General features: G+C 38.9%; 1 protein-coding gene across 1 annotated transcript in view; it reads right to left on the reverse strand.

Moving 5' to 3' along the window:
• The window catches only part of PDLIM4 (PDZ and LIM domain 4), a 172,654-nt gene that overhangs the window by 18,779 nt on the left and 126,011 nt on the right, over positions 1-27,864 (reverse strand). The gene's annotated exons all lie outside the window — the stretch shown is intronic.

Consider the following 27,864-nt stretch of genomic DNA (forward strand, 5'->3'; position numbering starts at 1 on the left):
TAGAGACAGCAGTAAAAAGTTATACAGAACATGATAGTATTTGTTATAAACATGGCTATAGTTCAGTTCATTGTTCAGCCATTGAAAGACTAAACTAAAACAGAAAACTGCAGCCAATATTTATGAATACAAGATGAATAAGCATAATTATTTTAAAATTAAACAAATAGCAAAAAAATGCTACAACTACATCAGACAAATTACGCTGTCACATAATTTTGCTACAAAATCCATTTTAGTTGTGGTTATTTAAACAACAGACTAATTAACGTTTTACTAAAAGGCATTTTTACTTTATACAGTTTTTTGCATTAAGTTCCTCTATAAGCCATAGAATACATTGAGCTATTTACATAGGTGTAAACAGACATATTTTCTAACAGTTACTGAAAAACCGTAACATTTACATTTGCTACATCACAGATATATGCCACACCCACTCCAATAGGAGGCGTGGTTTTGTCATGTTAGGGGCGTGGTCACATAACTATGAATGGTGGCCATATCACCAGGGGGCATGTCTAGACTGCTCCAAACACCCCTTCCCTCCCCTGGAGACACCACTCCATTACAGCCATATCATCAGTGCTGTGTGTGTACATGCTGTACCTCCAAACATTCCCAGCAGTCAGAACAAGTGACCTTTCTGCTGGGACGGTGGAACAGTCCTGCCTAATTCGGAACACTTAGAAGGAATTCTCAAGACAGCATATTGCATATTGCTTGACATAGTTATGATAATGGGGCAAAATCGGAGCAGTTAAAGTTATCTGCACAACAAATAAAATTGAACTTACAGCTAATCTACACAGTTCTAAATCTGAAGTAAATAATATGATATATTTTTACAACAACTACCAATCCCAAGACATGCCTTGATCCACACAGACAAGAACATAGTTTGGTAATCCACTCCCCTTAATAGGCGCTGGGTAGCAAATTTTAGCCCGGGGGACAAGACGCGGCACAGCAGCCTACTAGGAACATTTGAAAGGAAAAAATTCAGGTAGCCCAGTGACCCAGCCCAAGGTAGCCCATTAAGGGACCAGCCCAGGGGGCAGATTTCCACCAGCCCCTGCACCGAAATGCCAAGGTGATGCCGCTTTCTGGCATGTGAATACGGACATTGATACACAGATAATAATTGGGACCTATGCCTGTTAGACACAATTGCACATTAAGGAGCTCATTTAGAATTGGCTACATATGCGCACAATACATACGCAGGGAAAAGACAACACATGAAGAGAATTTATGTTCAGATGTTCAGATTAACATATCTCACGATGCATCCAACACAAAAACAGCAGCATTTGTGCCAAGTGCCCATCATTCATAGCAAGTATGCACACTTACCCCACACACCAGTAAAGGATAGAGATAGCATAGAGATGTAGCTATACAATGTTATACCCCATTCATACTGCACCAAAATTGCGGGTTTTTCCTGGGGCGAGCTCAAACGACCCGGGTCTTTGTTGCAGTATGAATGGTACAAGTGAAAAATCCCGGGTCTAAAAACCCGGGTCTTCAACTCGGGATTTATCGAGGGGTAATTCCCGGGTCGGACCCGTGTTGCCTGCACTATGAATGGTGCAACCCGGGGAGAGAGAGAGAGAGAGAGAGAGAAATTTTTTCATATTCCAGCTTTCAGCCAATGAAAAGTGCTCTGGTGATGACTCCCCCAAATTGCCAGGGCACAGACTTGTGCAGTATGAATGGGGTCAACCCGGGAAATTCCCAGGTCCAAGGTGCAGTATGAATGGTGTTTCTGAGCTGGGACGCTTCGAGCCCCTGCAAAAACCTGGCTTCAAAAACCCGGGATATTGCAGGGGCGGCAGTATGAAAGTGGTATTAGCAGTAAATTCTGGAGTCGCATTACCCTACTTGTACACAATATACAAATATAATGAAGTGTCATGTACACAGAAGAGAAAACTTTCTTGACGGTGTTAATAAATAAAAAAGTTGCATTTTCCATATACAATGTAATAAAATACAAACACTAATTAAATGAAAAACAAACACCTGTTATGTACCCTTTAAAAAATACTATTACAAATTATTTTCTGTACTGGACCAAATGGAGAGGACAAATAAGTTGTATTGATAGAGTTGCAACTTCATATAATATTACCTATAAGCTAATAAATATCAGCTGAAGGGGTTCGAGCACAATCAGCCAAGCACAAGCAGATGGATAGTGCTGCTGATCATCATCATTATTTTGTAACGTTGCTCGTGCCCTAAATTTTCACAATAGCTAATGTTACAAGAACTTCTGCCCACTTCTGCCTAAAGCACTTATGACATAGAGAGATAGGGGTGCAGTCTTACAGCTGACTTTTCTCAAGAATGATGCTTGTTACTAGCTGTACATTGCAATTAGGATTTTGCTCAGGCTGCAGTATTAATGCATACTGAGTGCACAAAATAGATTTAGAGTTTAACTTCTACAGACAGCTTTATTTCTCTGCTTATATGCTAATATTATAAGGAGTTGCCATATTGATTCTATGCAGAGGAATAGTAATGTATCATCCCCAGTAGGACAGCGCCACTCAGTGACCAAATTGTCACTGCTTGAGGGTTAATAATTTGGCTAAGGGAATGCGCCCACCTGAGTCATTGGAGGAGGCATCGTTGGAAGTGATATATGAAATGGGCGAAGGAGAAGCAGTCTGTAGTGCAGCTGGACATTACCCACCCATCCTCCCTGTTGTTTGTTGTTCATTCGATTAATAACGAGGAAATATTTGTTTTCCTTTGTACTCCGGTTGTTGAAATAGTAATAGTTAAAACAGGTGTTATGCTACAATTTGTATATATGTGATCATAGAGTAGCAGGGCCGGTAATCGCAGTGCAGCCGACGGCCAGTTGTAAGGGCACATTACGGTAATGGGCACACTTAACCTACCTTTTTTCTATGGAATTGGCTATAGTCTTGGTGCAAGTACAGTCCATGCGGGTTGGCTTGTGGTTGCTTCCGTTAGTCTAGAAAGGGGGCGGGTTTTGTAGAGCCCGGGGCCCCATTTAAGGTAGATATGTGCGCCTGGGGTGTGTTGGTTTTCCCCCGTTTGCGGGTGTCCCATGGTAAATGCTGGGGCATCCTGATTTGCCTGGCGGATATTGAACTGACTGCTCTCTTTCCCCACCACCATACCTTTACAAAATAAATTTCTTTGCTTTCGCCACATCTAAGTTGTTGTGTCATTTATTTTATGTTTTAGTTAAATGGTGTAAGAGTTTGAGATAAGGAATTGATATTAGCTTCTCCGCTGTAACTTTCCAGTACTAAATCACATGACTTAAATAATAGGCAGACAATGGCAGGGCTCTCGATGGAGGTGGGAAGGGTTATTCAGCAGTGCCAGCTCCCAACTATTCACACTCAAAAATCCCTTGAATTAAAAGTAGCCCGAGTCCATGTTTCAAGTGGGGCCCAGATAATTAACAAGTACCCATTGCTTTTCATGAACATGGGATAACCTTTGTTTTACACCGCAAAATATATTTAAATGTATAAATACTTAAAAGCAAGTGGAGCTATTTATCAGAAAACTAACATGAGCATTAGGACAAAAAGTCAGTTAAATAATATATGGATGAAGTTGAGAGGCTGACATAACAGGAAATAGCCTTAAATAAGAATGATCTAATTTAAGTACTGGAGTACTTCAATATTCTATTCATATCCTGAAAATGTATCCAGACTTACTTCATTCTGTTTTCATCACTTATGAAATGTGCACTTTATCCAAATATCACAGCTTCAAAATGTTCTCTTTATTAACTTTTCACAATCTCAGTTTACTATTGGCTATGTACACAAAGCCACTTTAATTCATATTCTAATCTTCTGGAACAAAATATATCAGAGCTCATCATAAGGGTCACTGTCCATATGCTAGTGTAGCAGAGTAATATCGCAGTCTGAGCCTGTAAATGAAGTTATGAGAAACATGACTCTGGCTCCGTCACATGCATAGCTGATCTTTCTCTTTGTGATGAGAAATAGATTAGAAAAACTCATTCATGAAAGCGCTCTTCATTCCCAACAAAGGAAGAACTCGAGGTGACATTCATTCCAGATGCCTCTTATTACTTGTTCATGTGTGGAACAGAACAAATGTCATGTGTCAAAAGGAAAAGACATACATCACTTGTCCACAAAGAATGAAACATTGTGGAAGTAGAAAACTTTCAAAAAGACAAAAATGATGAAAGACGTGAATCACCAGTGGTGGAAGTGGGGGTGTATCCGGTGGTATGCCCTACCGGCACTCCGCTTACTGCCTTAAATGTAAAAATATAAGATTCTATTAACTTACATTCCCATTACATTTTGATACCTCCACTTCTAAATTTCCACTTCAACCACTTGTGATCACTGTATATATTTGCTACAAATATTTGTTTGACTGTGAACTCCAGTCAGCAGGCCACATGGCAAGTAAAAAAGGTGCCCTGGTGATCTTCAAAAACCCACTTCTACTGCAAGCTCCTCCTGTGTTCTCCTGCACAGAGATAGGCTCTGGATTGCAATGGATATACAATTCACCTGCTGGAAGATGTTTGAATTGGTAGCAGGTTATCAGCTTTTTCACACACAGGGGCTCATTTAGAATTGGATATTTGTCTGGTTTTTTTTTTTGCAAGTTACATATTTCCATAAAAGTGCATATACATATGTCATACTTGCCAACTTTATGTAGCTGGCAACCGGGAGATCCTGGGGAAGGGGTTGGGTGGGGCGGGGCAATTTGCATCATTTTGGCCCCGAAAGGACGAATTCGTCACGGGGGTAGGGCCAAAATGACTCAATTTCCCACGTATCGCGTCATAGTGGCAGCCGATGAGCAGGATGCGGTTCTCTCGGGAGTCCGGGAGACCTACTCGGAATTCGAGAGTCTCCAGGACATTCCATGAGAGTGAGCAAGTATGACATATGTTTGAATGTAGATTTTTGCGGATGATAGACTTGTGTCTCCTTATGGCTGGGGCGGGCAAGTGTAGGCTGAGTACAATAAATGGGAGCAACAAAATTAGACTTTGGCACATCTGCAGATATGCCTTTTAGGAGGCATATCTCTTGCGGGTGCTGGAGGACTGGTGCAACAATATACAATGATGATGATCATTGCACATTGTTGCACCAGTTTCTAATTGACTGATTGCATATTGACCTCTCTAGCTGATAGTACTTACATTAACATCTCTATTATATGAAGTAGTGCCTGTCTATTTGCATTGTGTAATTGACATTTTCATTTGAACTACTGCAAGAATGAAGCCACTGGATTTTTTAAAGGGAAAAAACAGATGATTTTATTTCATTTCATTTGTATTTATATTTTTTATTTGTATTTAATTACATTTTATGTTCTATGTTGAAAATGTGACTTTCACATTTATTAATAATTGTCAATGCAATTATGTACAAGTAAGGTAATGCAGTGTTAGCATTTACTGCTACCACTTTCAAGCCACATCTCTACGCTCTAAGGGCTAGATTTACTAAGCTACGGGTTTGAAAAAGTGGGGATGTTGCCTATAGCAACCAATCAGATTCCAGCTTTCATTTATTTAGTGCTTTCTACAAAATGACAGCTAGAATCTGATTGGTTGCTATAGGCAACATCCCCACTTTTTCAAACCCGCAGCTTAGTAAATCTAGCCCTAAGTGGTGTGCACCCATACACACTTGTGTTACCACTGGCACAAATTCTATTGGTTTTGAGCTGGACACATTTGGAGATATGTACAACTCAACCTATGCACCTAAATAAGCTTTGTTTACATGGGTATTTTCCCTACCCAAGTTCCAAGTGCATGTGCATCCACTTTTAAATGAGTCCTCGCATGAGATAGTGGCTCCCAGTTGGCCAGTCCTGCACATACCTAGCATACAAGTCAGTAGCAATTTTACACTCTGGGCCTCATTTACTGGCCTATTTTTCAAAAGGAGAAAAGCCCTATCTCTAGTAAAAACTAGGGCTAGATTTAACAAATGGCGGTTTTGATTTACTAAAGGCCGAACCACCTGTAAATCGTCTGAAAACCACAGTTTTACAAACCACCACTTTACACATCACCATCCCGATTTTTTAACATAAACAAAATACAAACAACCAGATTGTTACGAATCGCTCTTAGCCACCACGGCTCACTGATTACAGACCCCTGACCTCGGCCTGCTTTCACCACGTGTTCCATGTTTGCTACCGCCTCCTACTTTCCAGCTGCGGTATTGCACATAAGCTTACACTACAGATGAGTTAAGTTCTGGGGGCATCCAAGTACCTGTGAGCACAGCAAGCTCTGCGGGAAAGGCAGCTGCTATTGGTGAGGACCTCTGTTATCTATTCTGCAAGTTCATGTTAATAACTGCTAGCCGCAACACTGATTTACTAAGCTGCTGTCTGACAACCTGCCAGGAAAACAGTAAAAAAAAAGAGACGAAATTGCATAAACTGTATGCTGTTTGAGCTATCTTACCATTCACAAAATAAGGAGGCACCATTGACATAACAATTATGGTGGCAATCATTATTTATTGATTAAGGGGCAATATTAATTTACAATTAACTTATGGGGAAAATTTTATTTTTCATTATATTAAGGGGACATTATTATTGTATTATATTATGTGGGAAATATGAATATATAATTATATTACCTGGGCAATACTCTTTGATTGCTAATGAGGGATATCATTATTTATAATGCACAAATGTGTTACTACATAGTAACAAATAATAGAATAATATTGCTTACTTAATATAATAAAAAATAAAATTAGTTGCCATAAGTTAAATTAATTTTGCCCCTTAAGCAATAAATAATGATTGCTACCATAATATAAGTCAATGATATCTTCTCTTATGTTCTAAATGGCAATATGGCTCAAAAAGCATGTTTGAGCTATCAAGCCAATCAGAAGCTGGTATAAAAGAAAAAAAAACTGTCTTTTTATTGGAGGTTGTGAAGGTGGCTGTTTTAATCCGACACACATCCAAAAGATATTTTACACTGCTGCCTTTAACACCGGCACCAAACACTATCTTTAGTATATACCACCAGGGTGTTTTTGTCACTGAAGATAGGGCTTCTTCCAATATATCAAAGGGTGACTGCTAACAATAGCAAGCTTGGATAAAGACTACAGCAGTTGAAATGCGCCACAAGAATCCAGAGGTATAGTGTGAGCCACTTGGAGAGTACCAGCAGACGGAAAATTACAGGAGCCATAATGCCACCAAGTTATTTTTAAGCTGTACAACCTGTAAAATCTGGTAGAAGAAATTGTCTAACCCTGGGAGGAAACAAACTATATACATGTATTTATGTGATGCATTTTTAATATTTTATAGGGGTATTTTTTTAAACCAAGCAGTTTTAAGGACACTGCACCAGGTGCTTGTACTCTTTTTCCCCATGATGATGGGATTACATCATTGGTTTTACCTGTGAGTGTTGTATACAGCAACTGAGAAGAACAGAAAGGAGTGGAAATTCAAAGGTTATTTTAAGAATATTGGAAAATATAGATATTTAAAGAGTGCGAACACAAAAGGGTGTTGGTGACTAAAGCCCACTTTTCTTGAGATTGATAACAGTTAAGAGCTGAAATACAATTACAAACTGGAAGAAGTCATTATAAAACCACATGGGAGTGGGTGAAACAAAAATACAAATTGGACATACTACACATTTTGTTTTGTGTTATGTGTTTATGAATGAGGAATTGAGGTGAATTTAAGTTAGTTATTCAGGGAAATTAATGAAGAATAGTCTTCAGACATGGAACAGTGAACTTTGATGTATGTGATTTTGTGTGCAATTCAGTTTTCTAATGGAGTAATGCAGAGCGATGACACATATACGTATGTTATGGTTTTGCAAGTTACAGTCATGAATAGAAGGCTACAGAATGGCTAAAATTGGTCAGCTGATACATGTATGGGGATACATGCGATATACTATGTCAGCGGATCTTGGAGCATTACAATCCCCATCATCTCATGTGTTTCGAGTGTCATCATAGTGTGTAGTTTTGCATTTTAAATTCTCCTTTACATTTACTTATAAAGCATACTTACCAACATTGTCAAGTTGGTCTGCGGAAGATCCGAGTGGGAGATGGGAGTGAGGGGGCGGAGCTAAATTAATTGACCCATTTTGACCACACCCCCTGTGACGCAATGACGCAAACACGTCATTTTACCATTGGGGGGCTGGCCAAAATGATGCGATTCCAGGCAATCACATAATGAAGGCTTTAAATCTGACTACTTCACAAGGAAGTGGACAGATGCGGAAGAATGCCCTGCTCTCCCAGGAGTCCAGGAGACCTAACCGGATTTCAGGAGTTTCCCGGACATTCTGGGTGAGTAGACAAGAATGTTATAAAGCCCAGAGAATAAGAATGAATGGTAAGAATTGCACCGAACATGAAGAAAGATCTGAATTGTATTGTGTAGGTTGGTTAATACTGAAAAATAGGGACATTTCCAGGGATCCAAATTTCTGGGAACAAATCTTTGAAACCTGGGAGTGTCCCCAGGGATTAGAGATCACTGACAACTGTTATTATCAAAAATAATTATTCCCTGTAAATATCCTGTCCAGGATAGGATATGAGTGTGGTGTTTTTCCTGTTTAGTTATTAGCAATCACTAGACAGATCTGCTGGCTTCCTTTGTGTTACAAATAGGAAAGAAGTATATGTTTTTCTGTCTGTATGAAGTGACAGAAACTTCTGCCTATTTTATTTATTTCTGTTTTTTCCTCTCAGAATTTCAAATAAAAGAGGAAAGCACCTGAATGCACTCAGAAAGAGACATTTACTAATTGAGCATTTAAATTCCAAATGTTCACTCAACCCATAGAAACCAATCAGATACTTGCTTTCATTGTCTAAGTTCCACTATACAGATTAAATCTAATTGCTGATAGGTTGCTATGGTTCACTGCAAATGTTGTACCTAGTGCAGTGTAAATAAATGAGTATTCGAAAATTTAATTCATTTAAATGACATAAGGTCACTGGATAATATTGAATGTATGCATACCTGCAACAAATACAGAGAAAACATCCCCCAGCACACTGTTATAACTAGCAAAAGAGTTGCTATTTCTATTTGAACATAAAAATGTAGAAATCTCAGTTGCACACATTTGCAAATATATGGTAAGCCTCCCACCTCTTCATGGTGCTTCTACTAATAGGGTGGTCCTAACTCTAAACAATGAGAGTCTAGAGTTTAGAGTTAGGACCACCCTATTAGCAGACGCGCCGTGAAGTGGTGGGTGGCTTTCCATACATTTTCAAATGCGTGCAACTGAGATTTCTTAAATTTATGTCATAGTTGCCTCCTTTCCCGAAATGTCCGTGAGACGCCTGAATTTCTGGGAGTCCTCCCGCACTCCCAGGATAGCAGGGCAACCTCCTGGTTTTTAAATACCGCTATATTAAAGTGGTGGTGGTGGTGGTAGGGGCTTATGACGCAAATCCTGCATCATTGTGGCCCTGCCCCTGCTGTGATTGGATAGAAACTGTGATGTCCATTTTGGGGGGCAGGGCCAAATGACAACCCGCCGCACCCCACCCCTACATGTCCACCTCCCCCCGATCTCCCGGAGAACCTCTTGCCAAAGTTGCCAAGTATGATTTATGTACAAGTAGAAATAGCAGCTCCTTTGCTGGCTATAGCAGTGTGCTGGGGGATTTTTCTCTGTATTTGTTCCTTGCTGGATAACCCTACCCTTTGAAGCACCTGCTATGAACCTATAAATTGATTGAGCAACTTCCACTTCTGTATTATATGTATGCATACCTCCCAACATGCAATTCTCCAGCAACGGAGCAGAGGGTGTGGCCACATCTCGATGGTGAGCATGGTCACGTCACGATGGGGTAAAGTGCTAGGCTGTCCATTAGCTATCTCCCTTCTCCCAATATCCTCCGGTGGGAGAGAGCTTCAAATTTGGGTTGGGAGGTATGTGTATGCATACATTATCATTATTCACGGCATATATCATAATGTACATATTTTTTTACAATATGTTTAATTGAATACTGTTTGTACAGTTTTGATGTACTCACCAGATAACACATGTGTGTATTTACATCATTAAAAGTACATACCATCAAAATAAATATATATATTATATAATTATATTACCATCTAAATACTATGCTAGCAATCTAAGTCTAATTTACAACCCATCATATTTTCGCTAGCTAGTAATCAGGGTGTGTAAGATATGAACTTTTACCCTGTCTATTTTAAACACTGCTCTTAAACAAGCGCCATCCGTGAATAGGGAAATCATTATTAGTCATTTCCTACTGGGTTCTATTTGGACAATATTGCTGTTTGCATGTTTAAAGTGGTGCAGGAACTATATTTTACATGCTGTGTCTGCTGAACATTAACCCGTGTTTTAGCGGAGTAACATGCCAGAAGCCTGATTGGCAAACCTTTCTGACAGAATAACATTAAACAAATTAACAGGAAAGATTATACAATAAGTATGCAGAATCAGTAGGTATATTTAACCAAAATGATGATAAATTAGTAAAAAATTTGTCAATTAACCCCCAACAACACAAATTATTACTATATAACACAACCGGTACTTGTAGAAATTAAATTAATTATATCCTAATTGCTCAGCATACATAGAACCCAAATTCCATTTAGATTATGCATTGAACCATACATTTTGCCAAACAAATCATATCTCAAACAGAACATAAAGTAGTTTGTAATGTTTACTGAGAAAAGTATGATCCGTACAACATTTTTCTAGCAGAATATGTAAAACATCATCATATTTTGGGTGTACATGATTTCAACCAGTCGTTTTAGGTGTGATTTACTAGTGGCTATAACAGGCTTGGACAACCTGCGGCTCTCCAGGTGTTCTGAAACTACAAGTCCCAGCCAGCTGTCAGCTGGCTATAGGCTGGCAAAGCATGCTGGGGCTTGTAGTTTTACACCACCTGAATAAAGAGCCACAGGTTGTCCAGGCCTGAGCTAGAAGTATGTATTGCGCTCAACTTATTCAGCCAAATGGCATTTAAGAAACTGGTACTGCCAGCTTTTCTAACTTGATTAATTTTAAAAGTGTTAAAAAGACCAACACAAAAAAATTTCGTTTTCTACTTTTAGTTGCTAAGGATTTGAACGAATGTAGGGTATTACTACAACTTGATATGAGAAGTACCTGCTAACGTTGGTACAGCTCAAGTAGAAGGTGCGGAGTCTAACGCGCCCACGGTCTACTCCAGGAACCCCCGCAAGGAAGTATGGGTTTTGCCGCTGGAGACGCGCAGTTCATGGTCCTTTACTGAGCCATATAGCGAGGTACGAGAGAGAGTAGTCAGGTAAGCTGGGTCTGTAACATGCTGGCAGGGGAGGTTCACAGGGAGAATCCAATGGAATTATCAAACAAGCTGGGTCGGTAACTTCCAATGGAGAAAACAGTATACAAGAAGAATCTAATAGGATGGTCAGACAAGCCTGGTCAGAAGGAAACACTGGAGAGCAGAAGGAATAGTCAGGAAAGTCAAATGGTACACAGGAACGCTGGAGCAAGATGACCCAATACTCTGGCACCAGAATGGTGTCAGAATCAGCTTTAAATACTGATAGCAGCCTATGAGATGCCGACGGCGTGATGTCATCGGGCGCCCTCGGGGAACCGGATAGCTTCCTGATGCTAGGCATGAGCAGAGGAGCCGGCGGTGCTGCCGGAAGTATCACGTCTGTTTGCCAAACAACCAGAGACGGCGGGGGAAGTGACAGGCGACCGTCCCGAATGAGTCGCACCTGACAGGTATTTTGTGGTTTCTGAATTCTAAAATGTGTTTTTTTATAATTGGCTCTAGTTCTTGAGATAATGGATACCCTAAATTAATAGGAAACTTAGCCATAAGGCGTGCATATGGGAATCTTTCAGAACATTCTAGAAGGTGAGACACATGAATATTCTAGGTGTTCACTCCGCAATCATTCTAGAATATTCCCCCTGCGTATATAAGTGATCGTTCACCCAACCAGCAGTTAGTTGGCAGTTGAGAGGTTTGCATTGTCTATTGTGTTTTTTACTTACTTCTTGTCCGTGTAATACATTTGTGTACATGTACTTAATGTAAATAAGTCAAGCTGTACGAAGTAGTTGTAGTGACAATTTGTATATACAGAGTGTTTCAAGTAAGAATAAAGTCAAGTAGCGATTAAATCATTCTCCCACCCGGTGGTAATCTTTTTTCCGATGACATTTTCGACAAGCTTCAGGCCTACAAAAAATCTGGAGCTTCGGTTTTCAGGTAAGTCTGTTTTTATTGTATTTCTGATTTTATGCAATTGGATTTTATTTGTAGGTCTGAAGCTTGTCGGAATTGTCGCCATCGTTAAACCGTACCTAACCCCTCCCACATCTTCTTATCAAGCTGGGATTAATGAAACAATTTGTCAACGCTTTGGACAAAGATGGCGATTTATTCAAATACATTTGTAGATCGTTTCCTGGACTAAGTATGGAAAAAGTAAAAGCTGGAATCTTTGATGGTCCTCAAATTCATAAACTTATCAAATGGTGTTGAAGCTTCTGCCTGATGCAGTTATGTCTTAGTTGTCAAGAACTTCTTGGGTAACCACAAAGCAGACAATTATGAAGAACTGGTTCAAAACATGCTCACAAACTATAAATTTGTGTACTAAGATGAGCATAAAGGTACACTTTCTGCATAGCCACTTACACAGATTTCCAGATAATCTTGGTGATTTTAGTGAGGAACAATGAGGTTTCATCAAGATATAATGGAGTAAAGATATCAAAGCAGATGGGACAAATACATGATGGCAGACTATTGCTGGAGCGACGAAATTGTCCTGATAACCCACATAAAATAAAATCATACAAACAGCATTTTATTAGGCATTAATTGTGATTATCAGAATCAGCTTACTATGTTTATCTGTTATTATACAGAATGAAATGCCATTATGTATTTCATGTGTTTACCTTTGTATGATTTGAGACAATTTCAATGCAATCTGAAGTAGACTCTGCCTGACTATTACATTTTTTGCATCTTTTATGTTTTTCAATGCAGTATCAATTATCCCAAAAATTAGAGCCAATCTAGCCAAACCATTGTCATATTCAGAATCAGCACCACAAAGTTACCCCCAAATCACTCTATTATGATTGGCAATTAAATGAGTGTTGACCAGTATAATGACAGCAAACAGACCAAGATATCACCTCATACAAGAGATGTGTCTTAAAGTGGACCTTTCACCTACACACAATGGAGACATCTATTTTGGTGGCTTAACTATTATCCATGACCCTATCAATTCACTAGATACTAGTACCTCATGAATAAATATATATACTATATATATTATATATATATTATAATAAATATAAATCAGAGTTATCTATTTTAGTCTGGCAGTGCTCCAGTGATGCTACTGGTTCCTAGAAAATTGATAGGCTACATACTGGTTCTGCTTACTGTGCGTAGCTGACAAGTCCACTCTGATGTTAATGTTAAACAGATGTTTAACTCCATCTCGGACCTATCTTTTGTCAACATGCATATTATGTGTCTTCCAATTAAGCAATAATCACTTATAAAACTTATTTGTTATCTAGTCAGTTCTTAAGTCATTTAAGTCATTTCCTCTTTTGTTCCATCTGGAATACAAGGGGACTTCCCAACATAAAACTGTATTATCTAGCTTCGCACTTCTCTCAAGTGGCTGCATCATATGCCCCTGCCCACCCCTTCTAGAAAGGGCGGGCTGCCTGCCGCTGCACACGATGTACATGTCAGGCAGATAATCCTGTCCACCTGCTCTAATTGTGTTTTAAACAGAAATCAGAGCAGTCGGGCAGCTTCCTCTGTCTTCCTGTCTCTGCGACAGGCACATGTATATAGTCCATTACAGTTGGAAGTGTAAACGGAGGCGAGGACTAAATCAAGCCAACCCACCGCCGCCCAAAAAAAAGGTCTGCCCCTAGGTACATTCTCCTGACTAGACATGGAGTCTAGTTACCTAAATTGGCCTCATCTATCACCCTTATGGAGCATGAATAGTGAGCACCATTGACTTTAAATCTTTCCCAAAAGTCAAAATGTTCAACCAAACTCTGAGTCTCATAAGCGTTGAAGCTTAACATCATCTCCACCATCTCTCCCATGACTCCTACCTGGGGTTACCCAGCATTCCGACCCGGAACATCTATGGCTAGATTTATCAACTTGCTCCAAACTGATCTTAAATTTCCACACTGATTTCAACAGACAGGGCCAATGGTTTCCCTTGCCGACATCCAACAATGTTCACCTTCTCACACGCTAAACCGATTTGCATATCTGCATATGTGACACTTCTTGCACTCCCTACCGTCAGCTCATACTCTTAGAGATCTCACCCCTTTTGAACTCACATGCAGACACCAACCTAAATGCGAAGGAATGATATCACAAATTTATAGCATTTTGTTTGATGCTGCCCTACCTATGCAAAACTATCATGAGAGACAATGGGAAATAGACTTTAGCCCCCCGCATGATACGGAACCTTGAGAGGACATGAAACTGGGATTTGCTAAAAATTCAATCTCTACTAATATCAAGGACACCTCCAACAAAGTATAATATACATGGATTACACCACAGTAATGCTGGGTAGAGTGTTTTCTTCTGATTCAATCAAATGTTGGAGGAACTGCGGCCACAGGGACACCCTTGTCCACATCTGGTGGTCATGTCCTATTATCATTCTCTACTGGGACAAAATCCACACACTCTTAAACAGTCTATTTAAAAGGACCTATGGGTGTTTCTCCTATCTTACCCTCCCCAGGACATAGATAAATTCTGAAAATAACTGTAAGACTCCCCTTTCCCATTCTTCACAGCACTTAAAAAGCATATCTTTCACATAGCAGCAATGAGGGAACTTATTATCCCCATGATAAAGGCCATGTATTAACTCAGTTATGTAGAGAGCAGATCCAGTCCTTTCTCTGCACCTCCATGAGTTTTACTTACTGACCCATGTGCGGTGTGATGACCCCTTGCACGCAAACCCTCCCCCTTGGCACCAAGACACATTGTCCCTAAGAAACTAAGGCATTTCCCCAATACCTTTAATGTGGCATGGTTAGGATTAGCATCCTCCCAACTAGTCCTGTACCCCCCTTCCAACCTCCCATTTCCCACTTTCCTTTCCCACCTTTTCTTAAAACTGGACATATTCACTCTCTGTTGTATTCTTATTGCCCCAGTTATTTTATACTGTTTGTTTTTGCTATATATTTGTTTGCATTCTCACATTTTATTATATTGTTCTGTTATATTAAAGTATATATTTTTATGTTTTACCATTCAAAATAACAAAAAAATAAATTCTATTACAAAAATCACTTAAATCATCTCTCAAACATGTTTACTACATGTACATAGCAGGTGCAACTTTAATATTGTATAATATACCTTTATGTACCAAATTAACCACAGATCATATAACAACACTGGTATTAGACATGCTTTTTGATCATGTCCAGTAAAATATATAAGGCACATGCTTTTAATACTGAGAAATGAAATACCGTTCATCGGACATAAATTATTCAGTGTTTGATTTGACATTTAAACTACAAATTATACCTGGGGATATTGTTTTTACTAAATCCTTTTTTAATACTTCTTTGCCTGGCATGTGTATATGGGTCGGACTGTTTCTTATTAATGGCGATTGTTCTTTTAATAGCACACCTTGTTGTAAATCCCAGCTATGCTAGTTGTGTGTAACGTTCAACAGGTGCTTGCGGAAAGCAAGTGGGCTATAGACCATATGTGATATATGATATATATGATATATGTGATATATACCTTCCAGAGCACAGCCTAGTCAAGCAAAAGCGGACAAGGGGGCTGTATATGAGGAAAAAAAATGCAAATATTAATAGGTTAAATGATTAACATCACTATTGTGTGCCAGTCACTAACATAAACTAGATGCACAATGAATAGATTGCTTGAAAAAAAAACAACCTAATTTATACACAAAACAAAAACAACCTAATTTATACACACACAAAAAAACATACACTGTGCATTTAGAGGCTTAGTAGTCTGCTGCTCTATAAGAGATGTCATTGACCGGCAAGAGAACCTCACCAATGACTAGGACCTGGAAAGAGAGAGAAACACATTTCCATTTATGAACAATCCTAACATTGACTAAAGCCTGGGAATGGGGAGACATTTGTTCAGTCAGTAGATTCAGACCAACTGAGAAATTAAATTCAGATGCAATATTATTTTGATCATCAGTCGGACGCAAATCTTTTAGTTTGCTTCAGGGAATTTAGTTTTGTGAAGAACAAAGATGAATGAGTAGTTTCACAAGTAGCTGGTGGAGTAATACAGCTATTCATATTCTGTTCGAAGAAACAGGCCTTGTGTGTTCACTAGGTGTAGTGTAAAAAATCATGAGATATTCATGTGCACTTAATAACATGATTCATGACACTAGAGACCCAAATTACAATGGAAAAAACTAATGGTCTATTTGTTTACACCAGGGTTGGGAGAAGCTTTCTTTTCTTCTTGCTACTCCAATGTATTAGCTTTTATCATTCTGAACCTCACATTCACATCAATATTTATTATTGCTTGTGTACTAACATTTTTATTGACTTATCTAGTGGTCTGCGGAACACTTTAATACATATTCTGTAACAGGTTAATATGCAATATATTAGACTTAATATATTTATTATTTTCACACATACATTTTAATATTACATTCAGAAGTCCTCATGTTTAAAAACACACTAGCAAGTTAATAGGTTTCCAACAAAAATGGACCAAAGTGTGTGATTGTATAATAGGGAATGTAGACTGTAAGCTCCATAGGGGCAGGGAGTGATGTGAATAACTACATAGAACAGCAGCTGAGCCCGCCCAATATGGGTGTCTCAACCTCAGCAGCAATATAAAGTTTGTGTGTCCTAAAGGCACTAAAAAGTTTTTATTAATTATTATTATTATTATTATTATTATTATCAGTATTATTATTATTATTATTATTATTATTACTATTATTATTATTAAAAATGCAGTGAAGCAAGAAAAACTTTTGGGAAACTAAGCGATTGCCTACACCGGCAATTTATAGTCTCAATCTCAAGGGTAATCTCATAACACAGGCTGATCTGCTATACGCAAGCGATTTTTGATTCCTTTAAAGTGTGACATTCTCCTTTAACTATGTAATGCCACCAATTAGTCACCTTGCATGAACTTCAGGTGATAAATCTTCCCTATATAGTTTAGTGGAATGAGTGATCGATTGCTAATTTAGGAGAACTTTGGCAATTCTGGGCAGAAAATGCTCAATGAAATAGAGAGCACAGGAAGGTTTTTATTTCTATGGGCAATTAATCACATAAAAGTGTGCAAAGTCACCTTTATTTTCTTTGGTGATTAATGTTGTGAGGTTTTATTGCAGAGAAAGAAAATAGGCCATGCAGTGCTAGCCTAACTTCTTGAACACAGGTTATGGTACAGAAGAGCTCCATTCCTACAAATAAGTTCTGTACAGGAATTACATTACAGTTTACAGTAACTTGTAATACTGGTTCAAATAATTGTTCACTTTACATGGTAAACAAACAATTACAAAGCCTGAGATCTTGAAATGGTTTGATTACGTAGAATGAACGCAAACCATACACTTTAAATTTCAAATTAAGATTTTTACTAATTAATGTTGTTTCCTCAATAAATATATAGAGTGCTTCCTTTGCTATGAAAAATATAACTTTTCAGCATAACCACAGGTGAGGCTAATGTTTATCTGTGATACCAGGAACCTGTTTGCTCCACCTGATGACCATCGATAATCTTAGTACTGTATATTAGCACTAGCCAGTTGACCAAGCAGATCAAGTGATTGAGATAACTTACATATATATTACATACAAGAGTAATGAGACACAGGGGTATATTTACTAAACTGCGGGTTTGAAAAAGTAGGGATGTTGGCTATAGCAACCAATCGGATTCTAGCTTTCATTTATTTAGTACTTTCTACAAAATGACAGCTAGAATCTGATTGGTTGCTATAGGCAAAATCTCCACTTTTTCAAACACGCAGCTTAGTAAATCTAGCCCTCAGTCTTTTACAACTTATCAAGACCATCAGCCTTTTTTCTGATGTTAAGGTTTTAGATGATAAACAGCAATGTATTGCATTTTTGTGCTGTTGCAGAGCTAACCATACTGGCTAAACAATAATATTTAAATTCAGTTACGCCATGAAACATTGCAATGTTCCACTGCTCCTCTATTTACTGGATGCATTAGATATGGCTGACATCCTGAAGGCGATCCTCAGCTAGGTGGAAACTGAATGTGTGGGCAGACACTGCATCTCTTTGTAAGTTCCCCAGCTGCTCTCATACAAACTCCAGATTCCAACACTAGAGCAGGAAACATGGAACATCAAGTGCACATCTTATGTTTTTTAATATAACATATATAAATAAGGTAATATGCAGAAGTAAGGTATCATTGTGTGACAAGCTTTATTAATAACCTCAATAATGGCCATTTATAGAATGTGGAAAAGTGCATTTCTGGAGATATTTACTAAAATCTTCTGTTGCTTCAGCTGTGCCCTCTACCAGTTACAATGTAAGCTCTCTAATGTGTAGGATCCATAACCTTTGCTTTCATGTCTGAATTTATTTTGTCTGCCTTGTATGTCCTTGTTTTATGTATGTCCTGTTTTCCCTACTGTACAGCGCCTTACAAATCTACAATAATAATAATAATAATAATAATAATAATAATAATAATAAAATCTGTGCACAACTGTAGCCATTTATATGGTAAAGCTCATGGAGGGGGCATTTCATGGTTAACGGGCATCCCAGAACATTTTTCTTCCATCCAGAGTCTATTTCACACATCCTTAAAAGTGGTAGAAACCAGAATTCAGCCAATACTTTCAATGGTACACCTTTTGCACTTTCCAGGCATCTTTCTTAAAGATACATTTATTTATAGGCACATTTCAACTAATGTAATAAATAAAACTGAATTGAGTCCTGATGTCCCCTCACTTATGTGATTTATGTAAGACACCGATCAGTATTTTAGGAGGAAATGGAAAAGGTGAATTTAATGAAATAAATGTTTCTAAAGTTGTAGCAGGCGAACTGTTAAGTAACTTTTTTACTGTTTCCACAATTGTGCATTTCCAGCCAGACCAGCAAAAATGGCAAATTATAGCACAGTGCTTTTTCCAGGGGCAGATTCCAAAGATTGGAATGAGTACTCATTGTTATATGTGAGGAGGACAATTGGGGAATTTACCCCTTCAGCCTGTTATTATGGACCAATAGAGCTTTGTTCCGGCCCTGTTGTCATCTATGGCTCGCATATACGAGTTATGACTACTAAGCTGAACAGCAATTTCAAAGCTATTCTACTACAGATGTTCACTGATCCACGTGTTTTGGTTTTGGATCTGGATTAACTTTGAGTTTTGGTTTTGGTTTTGGCAAAACAGCCCTCGCGTGTTTTGGTTTTGGATCCATATTTTTTTTCTAAAATCACATAATTTGGCTCTTTTTTGTTCTTACATTATTATTAACATCAAGAACATTCATTTCCAGTCAATTTTTGTCAAGTGACAAAACAACTACTATCCCTCCTGTTTCTGTGTGAGCAATGACACTGAGCTATGGCACTGGAGACTGGAGAGTGACAAGAACACTGCTACCCCTGTTTCTGTGTGAACAATGGCTTTGGATCTCCTGGGGAGGAAGCTACTTATGGAATCCAAAACCCGCGAGATCCGACAATGCAACAATGACGTTTTGCCACGATTGAGATCCAAGGACGCGCAAAAGTACCGAGCCGGCTCGCAAGCCTACTCGGATCCCCTAAATTTGGGTGGGTTTGGTTTTCAGAAAACCAAACCCGAGAATCTCTATATTCTACTAAATATTTACCTCATTATGTATTTGGCTGCAAAATTTTACACATTTCACCAGCAGAATTTAACCTTAACTGCTCCCAGTCCTACCCCAACCACACCACATAGTAGAATGATTTGACCGTCATTGCCCCAGCTCTATTGCAGACTATTAATTCTGTGAAACATGTATTGATAACTACAGTAAAGAGTGGAATTTCACGGAATGGCAGAAAGTCATCTTTAACATACTTGTGAACTCTCTCTGGAAGATCCAGGAGAAGAGGTGAAGTTCCAAGGTCAGGGGGAGGAGTGGCTCCATGAGCGGCATTGAGACTGCAGTTTCATAGTCCAGGAGAACTACGTGAAACTCCAGGTGAGTAAGCAAGTATGATGGCTAATCACTATACATTCATATCCTTTCATACACACCTGTTTTTTATACCTTAATCTTTTCCATTTGTATAACTTACCTGTCCATTAGCTTGCTGTCACTTCCCATGTGTCCCTTGATTCACATGATACAGATGTTTGAAATCAACACGCACAACACCATGAATAGGAACATGACTTTGTTGCCCAAAGAATTTCCCTAATCCCCTTGGGTCTAGTTCAGACTAAACAGTGAGTGGGCAGCATGAAAACAGATTTTGTATTCAAAGGCCTTGAAGCAGTCTTTCCATTTACTCCCAGGCAGAAATGCTTCCATTCAGTAACTGCACAATATTTTCCAGTAGCTGACATCTCCCTTCTTGTCTGTCCTGAATAACGTCTCTCTTTATTCCTCCTCGCTAAACTGCCCAGAAATTCACCTTGTCTGACACTGGTGCCCAGCCAAGCATATGTCAGTAATCAAATTCGCCCTGACCAACGCTCACTACATGACATGTATAATGTGGTTGTCTTGAAAGGTGTGAATGAGACATTACACCCTGTTGCTCATAGCAACCACTATCATTCTCTACAACATACTAAATAAATGATAGCTAAAATCTGATTGGCTTCTATGAGCAACACTTCTACTTTTCCTTTATAGATGGTTAGACACATTTTTTGCGTGAGCCACTTGCATAGGAGTACTGTTTAAAGTATACTAACAATCAAACTTCTAAGAATTAGTGACATCACTACGTCAGTCGTGTATTAATCTACAATCAATATATGTAATATAAATCAGGGTTCTAAAAACACTGTAAAAATAACTTGTACTTCCCATGTAATGCATAAAACATACAAACACAAATAACGAATCAAAGCATAAAGTGTCATGATTTGTTTTCGATTGTATTATTTTCACACAAGCATCACACAAATCTGTTACACTCCTCAGCATTATATTGTCATTTTAAGGATTATAGAGATATGTCAACACATGGTTGCCTTTTTTAGTGAAATATATGACAGTTTTAATGAGAATGTTTTTGTGTGAGCCAAAGATTATATCATCTTACTTGTTGCAGACCTCTCATCTTGGAAAAATAAATTTTCACGTTGTGACTCACTGATGAATCTTAACAAGGAATGAAGTGTGGCAAGTTTAAAATGAATTCATTTATTGTACTATACATAGCGCAATACCATGCAGGGTTAAAACGCAAAAACACTGTAATGAGATGTCTTACCCACTTCTCCATCATTTTGTATAGCCCATAGAGCATCGTGACTCAGTGATAACATTAAATCCCAGTGAATTTAAAGGCTGGATCCTAGGAAAGCCCACAAAATAGTTCAGTTCAAAATGTGGAGGTGGCGGTACGTTTTCAGACACATGACATATAGGCTACTTCTTTATATTGATAAAGTGAAATAAACAAGTAAGAACTATCCTGTTCCTAAAAAGGACAGGGCACTCACTGTTCTGCAGAATTTTAGAGATGCTTATGAAATACTGATATGCAAATTGTAAGTACAACAAGTGTAGGTGATGCACAATATGGGAAAAGTTATATGGACAAGTCAGGTTCAAGATAGTACTTGTCAACAATTTAAGAATCTGTAAGGTCAAAGATAACCTCGTACTCCTGTATTTTTAGATTTTATTTACAGAAAACAAATTTACCAATGCATTTGAAAATAACATTCATAACCAATTTGCAACTTTTAATTCAATGGGGGATATAAACCAGACAGTCCGCAAAGCCGTCAAACATCAATGCCATCCTCGCTGGCTGCTCCAGATCTTATTCTCTACCTAATAAGCAGAGAATGAGGCAGAACAGGGGGAGCCGACTTGAGCATCATGTGACCTTTTCTCCACAGTGCAGGGAGGTCATGCGGCATACCCAGCATACCAATTCTCCTTGCAGTCAAATAATTATAATTCAGCTATACATTACTATTTGTCAATCTCACATTTTTAAACCAATCAAATCCACAGGCTACATTCTAAACAGGTTGCCAACAGCGTGGTCAAAAACAACATTATTTGGTAATGTAGATTTTCAATTATTATAGACAAGCCTTTAATACTTCTTCTATTCCTGTCACATTGTCAGCTGAATAAAAATCAGTGTGGCTTGTGTATATGGAGCCAGTCGCTTGCTCAGCCATTCCTCCTCAGATTTACCATTACAAACGAACCACTACAGTCATGGCCAAAAGTTTTGAGAATGACACAAGTATTGAGTTTCACAAAGTTTGCTGCTTTAGTGTTTTTAGACCTTTTTGTAAGATATTGCTATGGTATACTGAAATAAAATTACAAACATTTCATAAGTGTCAAAGTCTTTTATTGACAATTACATTAAGTTTATGCAAAGAGTCAATATTTGCAGTGTTGACTATTCTTTTTGAAGACCTCTGCAATGCGCCCTGGCATGGTGTCAATCAACTTCTGGGCCACATACTGACTGATGGCCGCCCATTCTTGCCTAATCAATGCTTGGAGTTTGTCAGAATTTGTGGGTTTTTGTTTGTCCACCTGCCTCTTGAGGACTGACCACAAGTTCTCAATGGGATTAAGGTCTGGGGAGTTTCCTGGCCATGGACCCAAAATTTCGACATTTTGATCCCTGAGCCACTTAGTTATTACTTTTGCCTTATGGCAAAGTGCTCCATCATGCTGGAAACGGCATTGTTTGTCACCAAAATGTTCTTAGATGGTTGGGAGAAGTTGCTCTGAGAGGATGTTTTGGTACCATTCTTTATTCATGGCTGTGTTCTTAGGCAAAATTGTGAGGGAGCCCTCTCCCTTGACTGAGATGCAACCCCACACATGAATGGTCTCAGGATGCTTTACTGTACAGCATTTTTCCAGATGCCCCAAACAATCTGAAAGAGGATTCATCAGAGAAAATGACTTTACCCCAGTCCTCAGCAGTCCAATCTATGTACCTTTTGCAGAATATGAGTCTGTCCCTGATTTTTTTCCTGTAGAGAAGTGGCTTCTTTGCTGGCCTTCTTGACACCAGGCCATCCGCCAAAAGTTTTCGCCTCACTGTGTGTGCAAATGCACTCACACCTGCCTTCTGCCATTCCAGAGCAAGCTCTGCACTGGTGGTGCCCCAACCCCCAGCTGAATCACCTTTAGGAGACGGTCCTGGCGCTTGCTGGACATTCTTGAGTGCCCTGAAGCCTTCTTCATAACTATTGAACCTCACTCCTTGATGTTCTTGATGACCCAATAAATGGTTGATTTAGGTGCAATCTTACTAGCAGTAATATCCTTGTCTGTGAAGCCCTTTTTGTGCAAAGCAATGATGACTACAAGTGTTTCCTTGCAGGTAAACATGGTTAATAGAGGAAGAACAATGATTTCAAGTACCACCCTCCATTTAAAGCTTCCCAACTGTTATTCTAACTCAATCAGCATAACAGAGTGATCTCCAGCCTTGTCCTCGTCAACACTCTCACCTGTGTTAACGAAAGAATCACTGAACTGATGCAGTGGAAATGTTGTTTTTGGGGATAAAGCTCATTTTCATGGCAAAGAGGGACTTTTAAATTAATTGCAATTCATCTGATCACTCTTCATGACATTCTGGAGTATATGCAAATTGCCATCATAAAAACTGAGGCAGCAGACTTTGTGAAAAATAATATTTGTGTCATTCTTAAACCTTTCGGTCAGGACTGAACCTGAAGACCCACCTAATGTATAAGTATCCTCTTTTTTGCTTAAGGTTTCTATGTATTCCATGAAACATACAGAGAAAAATAACAGGAGCCAAAACATCAAGTAACATTGTTTGTTTTCAGTTGTCACTTATAGCAAAAATATTAGTTCTCCATAACCATAAATCTGTCAGCCGCAGTGCACAACCCGCTGTATTAGTCTGTCATTTTCAAGCAGTATTATTAGGAAATGTGTTAACACATGATCGTCTCTTTAACTAAATACCTAACAGTTTTAACAAAAATGTACTTGTGTTATTTAAAAAGTATATTGCATTTTTGCAGCTGCACACCTGCCCTCTAGGAAATGTTTTCCCAGTGCGACCCTTTGAAGAACCTAAGCAAACAGTGCAATGTTCCAAGCCAAAAAATGAACTTTGTGCACCATCCAGGCATGCATGATGTACACAGCATACCCACTTTTCAATAGCCCATAATATTACGTATCTCATACTTGCCAACTCTCCCGGAAAGTCCGGGAGACTCCCGAAATTAAAGTCAATCTCACAGGCTCCCGAGCGAGCTGGCATTTCTCCCGGATCCTGGATATTACTGAGAATTGCGTCATTTGACGCGATTTCCGTTGAATCACGCCATTTTGGAGGGCGGGAGGGGGCGGGGCGAGGCCAACCGCGTCATTTTGGCCCCGCCCTACGCGATGCAAATTACGTTTTCGTGGGGGGCGAGGCCAAAATGACGCGATTGGCCTCGCCATTATGGTACTAAAACATTGTGGATTTCTATGCGTACCATAGGGGTCCACACAGAAATCTACGATGTTGCGGTACGGGACCCATGCGGCCGAGCGTAATCACGTCCACGAATCCTACTTGAATATGCCCCTCTATGTCCACCATGTAAAGATCCATGTCTAGCACAATAGCCTCATACCCACCACTATCTCATAACAGTTTCAAATGGCAAGCATAGCTGGTCCATGCCCAAGATGTACAGATCCATGTTTCCAGCATATACAGCACCATGCACAAGGTTGTTTCTTAGGTATAGTGATCAAAACCATTAATATGAGATTTATTTTGTGTAGCAGGTATTTAAATGAGCTTCAAATAGTAGGGATAGGTCCCTTTTCAAGGCATTCTCAATTAAGTTAATTTAAAACCTGCATTATCAACTTCTTTTAGCCTTTACCTTAGTCTCGGGGTATATTTACTAAACTGCAGTTTTGAAAATGTGGAGATGTTACCTATAGCAACCAATCAGATTCTAGCTGTCATTTTGTAGAATGCACTAAATAAATGAAAGCTAGAATCTGTTATAGACAACATCTCCACTTCTTCAAACCTGCAGTTTAGTAAATATACCCCTAGTTGTAAAATAAATAAACTTCATACCACAGATTCCTTCTTCCACGCACAACCTCTCCTCAGGTATAACCATATCTCTTACCAACTAATAAATAAAGACACTGACAACTTCAGCTTTGGCTTTAAAAGGTCACAGTTTATTAAAATGTATAAACCTGGTGGCGGCGAGAGCACTTGCCTTTAGCTAACTAATAAAAGCTAAACCAAACAGTGTACGTACGGCCATCTGGCCTACCACTGATACCGGGACCTAGTCCCTTACGATTGGCCGGTGCTAAATCTGGCGTAATAGTGACCACATCACTTCAGGGCTCACGAATGAATTGCCGTACAATGCAGAACACAGGGTCCCTGTACCGGTTAACCACGAACCAAGATGCTTTGAAGTATGTGGTGGCATTAGCCAATCAGCGATAGCACCGTACGCCCTAGTTGCCAACTGCAAGGGCTCTACTGCTTAACTTTACTTACTCTGTGACTACCAAACCTTATAACATATAAACACAGGGTGGGTGGGTGGGGATTTCTGCGATGTAAGAGACCCAGCATCCTTTGCGTGAGAATATATGGGCACACAAACCTAAACACTCCCACAGGATACTATTGGCTGGAGATAATCAACAACTTAACCCTCAATGGGTAAGTGCTATGCTTCTGAACATGTGGATAAGTTTAAGGACATTTGGCTTTATGTGCCTCACTTCACAAAGTAATGTATAGCATAGGTTGGCACATGTGAACTACTATGTTTAAAATCTGAAAATTAGTGACAATAATAAATAATTTAAGGCAGTCATGATGTATTCTTACTCCCTTGGGTTAACATCAGCAATATATTAGGCTGGGGGGGGAAAGAAGTTCAAATGAAACTGGTAGGAGATCCAAATGTGACTTGAGGCTGATATATTTTTAATTTTCTATACATGACTGCATCACAGCAAAAAAATGTGCAATGATTGTGAAAAGCATCTGAGTGCAACCTAATATACAGTATGCGCTGTGCATGAAAACAAGGTCTACTGCAGATAAAATTATGCTGGGGTGTCCTATATTTTTTGCATTGTAAATTACCTCCCTTGTTATCCTTCCATGTCTAAACATTTGCTGTAGACCTATAAACACTGCAGGGAATGATTATAAACATTTCTTTCTGATTAAAGTTTGAAACATTTTCCTTAGTTGTTGTGTGAACATTTACCAAGAAGAATAAGTTAAATTGTATTCCTCACACGCACGCTATGGGATATCGGCTCACAGCCATGTATAACACATTTTCTGGAACCAATCATGCCTCATATAGTTTCATGGTTAATAAATTACATGATATGGAGAACTGGCATTTCAGAAAGCGATACAAAGTCTTGATTTACAAAACTAAAATGTAAATATGTATATCATTTCTGTGGGATAATATTATAAGCCCTGTTCCATAGGTGGCACGGTAATGGCAAACAATGAACTTAAAGGTTCACCACAATTGTTTTGTAAATTTATTAATCACAAGGGATAATGGGATGACTTGCTAATCATTGTGATTTATTCTGCCACTTTCTAATTTAATAACAGTATTTAATGGACCAAAAGTTTATCATTTCAAATATGAACACTGAGGGTAAGATACATTGATTAGCATTAAGCTGGGTACACACTACAGGTTTTTCATTTAATTATCCTGCAGATCACACGATATATGACCGTTTGGACAGATATCGCATTAGTGTGTACGCTCCCATGATCATGTTTTATCATACCAAAGCTCATAGTATTGTTTGATTTGGTTTTATAAACTTCCTAAAAATCACAATCAACGATGGAATGATGTTGGACAAATGTGGAAGTGTGTATACACTCACAACCAGCAGTATAGGCAGATCTCTATAGTGTGCAGTCATAATCTTTTCAGCAGATGGTTATGAGACAGGTAGAGCACAGATCTGAAGGTAAGTTGTGTAGGTGTGTATACATGAATCAGCATGCTCATCAGGAATTTCATTCGTTGGTAAAAACCGTTACAGAATTCGCATCTGCAGTATTTTTCTGTAGTGTGTACCCAATTTTAACCTGACATAATACTGCAGCTCTTTGAAAAAGTAAAGGGATAACTCAATACACCGTTACAGGCAGCTGAAGCTCATCCTGATCTTTAGGGCAGTGTCCTTACTGGAACTGATGTAGGTCAAAACAAAACGCTGAGATCTTTACAAAGCACCTCCCTCCTAACATGGCAACTTGCTGCAGGGGAGTGAATGGGAGTGTGGACACATATTTACCCCTCTCCTTCTCCATAGCAAATAGAGGGATGTTCATTTTTAGGGAAAATGCATACTGCCAACTTTGTATAGATCTACAGGAGATCCAGAGGAGGGGTGTGGTGTGAGGCTGGGAGGGGTCAAGGAGCCGT

The sequence above is a fragment of the Mixophyes fleayi genome, chromosome 4 (genome assembly GCF_038048845.1).
Source record: "Mixophyes fleayi isolate aMixFle1 chromosome 4, aMixFle1.hap1, whole genome shotgun sequence".
NCBI lineage: Eukaryota > Metazoa > Chordata > Amphibia > Anura > Limnodynastidae > Mixophyes > Mixophyes fleayi.